Here is a 2,500-nt window from a genome sequence, read left to right on the forward strand (position 1 = left end):
GTAGTGGTTATCACACTCGCCTAACACGCGAAAGGTCCCCGGTTCGAGACCGGGCAGAAACATGGTGTTGGTTTCTTTTTATTTCTACAATGTCAATCGGACACATTTGACCGCATGCAGGTTTCGACAGGTATGGACAGGCCGGCACTACGCCATGAGTGATCTGAGGCCAGCCCTTATTTGCACCCTGCAAACTGTCCACTGGCTCCATCAGTGGGCGTTTCCTGCCATCCCTGGGTCCTTAAGTGAGTGTTTGGGTACTTTTGATGCAGAGATCGGGGCATGAAAACCGGCGCTGGCACGTGGCGACATTGGGTACTGAAGAATCTTTCCCAATCCTGCCCATAGCTGTCAGGGTGGCCGAGTGGTCTAAGGCGCCAGACTCAAGAGGCGCAGCTCTTCCCTGCATCTGGGTGTTCTGGTCTCCGATTGGAGGCGTGGGTTCAAATCCCACTCCTGACAAGCCGGGCTCATTTTTTTGAGCACATTTCAGAGTGTAAGGCTTGCGGAAAACCTCGTGCGGGCCCCCGCATGCAGCGCCCGGCAAGCCTCCCTGTTCTCTTCTGCTGCCTTGCAACTGGAGCTGTCTGCCAGAGACGCCGGAGGCACACCTGCCCTTAAACCCCCACTGGCCCACAGCTGCAAAACCCGCATTTTCTAGTGGCTGGCTTGGTGGCATATGTCACTGAGCCCAGTCTACTCAGGAAGTGAAAAAAGTCCCCTTCACAGTTGGAGAAAGTGCTCTCCTGCCACCTGTCGGTCATTGAAGGCACCACACCTCAGCAAAATAAAAATAAAATAACAGACATGCTCAGTCCGGGGGATGTAAAGGTATTTACATAGCAAGAACAGAGGGGCTGTTGGGAGATGACAGAAGCCATGCTGCCCCAGAGTTCTCTTCTGAAATTCGCAGGAATCCAGAGGTTGGAGCGGGCTGAGGGAGTGCGCCTTCTTGCCTCTGTCGGCTTTCAAGACACATCCTCCTGCTGGGAAGCTGCCCACCCTGAGCAGCAGAGGTTTGCGCTCTAGGCTGGTCGGCCACATATATCTCGCCTGATCGAGCCCGATCGAGCGGCAGCATATGGCCTTTGGCCAGCGAAGGCTGCCGCTCTTCTTCTTGTTTCTCTGCTTGAGAGGCAGCTCAGTCCTCTGCGCTTGCGCCAGGGGCAGGCCACGTGACACGCAGGGGTCAGGCCGTGGAGCGACTGGGGCATGGCGCCAAGTGAGGTAAGCAGACCACCCCCCTCCCCCTTACTGTTCTCTGCATGCGGTGGCTCGTTGGTCTAGGGGTATGATTCTCGCTTAGGGTGCGAGAGGACCCGGGTTCAAATCCCGGACGAGCCCTTTTTTTTGGAGCGCCGAAAACAAAAAACACAGAGTCCCCAATTCCCCCCCAAAAATAGTTTGTGCGTGAACGTATCTGGTTCGATGCCCGTCGCCAATGGTTGGCTGCTTTTAAGCCCATGGCCCAAGAGGCAGTGTTGGAAATTCCCCCTCCTTTGTAATGATGCGCTGGCGGCGAGCTGATGTATAACGGTTTGGACATGCCTTCTGGGTGGGGACTGCCATGGCTCGCGCCACTGTTGCATCCAGCTTGGTCTTTTGTATGTGTCTGCAGCCTGTGTGTGAGGTGCTGTGAGTGCTGCCATGTAGGTCCGGCGCAGGCTTGCGCCAAACTTTCACGTTGGTGTGTGCCACCTGCCAGGTACCAGCGGGCCCCATGAGACATCAGTGCCACAAAGCCTTTCAACTGAAAGCTGGCCCAGCACACTAGAGCGCAGCCTACCAGAGCTGTTTCTGTAGTGTAGTGGTTATCACACTCGCCTAACACGCGAAAGGTCCCCAGTTCGAGACCGGGCAGAAACATGGTGTTGGTTTCTTTTTATTTCTACAATGTCAATCGGACACATTTGACCGCATGCAGGTTTCGACAGGTATGGACAGGCCGGCACTACGCCAAGAGTGATCTGAGGCCAGCCCTTATTTGCACCCTGCAAACTGTCCACTGGCTCCATCAGTGGGCGTTTCCTGCCATCCCTGGGTCCTTAAGTGAGTGTTTGGGTACTTTTGATGCAGAGATCGGGGCATGAAAACCGGCGCTGGCACGTGGTGACATTGGGTACTGAAGAATCTTTCCCAATCCTGCCCATAGCTGTCAGGGTGGCCGAGTGGTCTAAGGCGCCAGACTCAAGAGGCTCAGCTCTTCCCTGCATCTGGGTGTTCTGGTCACCGATTGGAGGCGTGGGTTCAAATCGCACTCCTGACAAGCCGGGCTCATTTTTTTGAGCACATTTCAGAGTGTAAGGCTTGCGGAAAACCTCGTGGGGGCCCCCGAATGCAGCGCCCGGCAAGCCTCCCTGTTCTCTTCTGCTGCCTTGCAACTGGAGCTGTCTGCCAGAGACGCCGGAGGCACACCTGCCCTTAAACCCCCACTGGCCCACAGCTGCAAAACCCGCATTTTCTAGTGGCTGGCTTGGTGGCATATGTCACTGAGCCCAGT

At 55.7% G+C, this 2,500-nt stretch overlaps 3 non-coding genes across 3 annotated transcripts in view; all 3 read left to right on the forward strand.

Annotated features, from left to right (window-relative positions):
* TRNAV-AAC (transfer RNA valine (anticodon AAC)) overlaps positions 1–62 on the forward strand; it is a 73-nt gene extending 11 nt beyond the window's left edge. The window contains exon 1 of the tRNA in view: positions 1–62. This exon is cut by the window's left edge and continues 11 nt beyond it. This is a non-coding gene — a tRNA (tRNA-Val).
* A 288-nt stretch (positions 63–350) lies between these two features.
* Positions 351–462, forward strand: TRNAL-CAA (transfer RNA leucine (anticodon CAA)). The gene is made up of 2 exons: positions 351–388; positions 417–462. It is a non-coding gene; the product is annotated as a tRNA-Leu (tRNA).
* An 810-nt stretch (positions 463–1,272) lies between these two features.
* TRNAP-AGG (transfer RNA proline (anticodon AGG)) lies at positions 1,273–1,344 on the forward strand. The gene has a single exon. It is a non-coding gene; the product is annotated as a tRNA-Pro (tRNA).
* The last annotated feature ends 1,156 nt before the right edge of the window (positions 1,345–2,500 follow it).

Source organism: Ambystoma mexicanum, chromosome 2q (genome assembly GCF_040938575.1).
Source record: "Ambystoma mexicanum isolate Mex_15411 chromosome 2q, UKY_AmexF1_1, whole genome shotgun sequence".
Lineage (NCBI taxonomy): Eukaryota > Metazoa > Chordata > Amphibia > Caudata > Ambystomatidae > Ambystoma > Ambystoma mexicanum.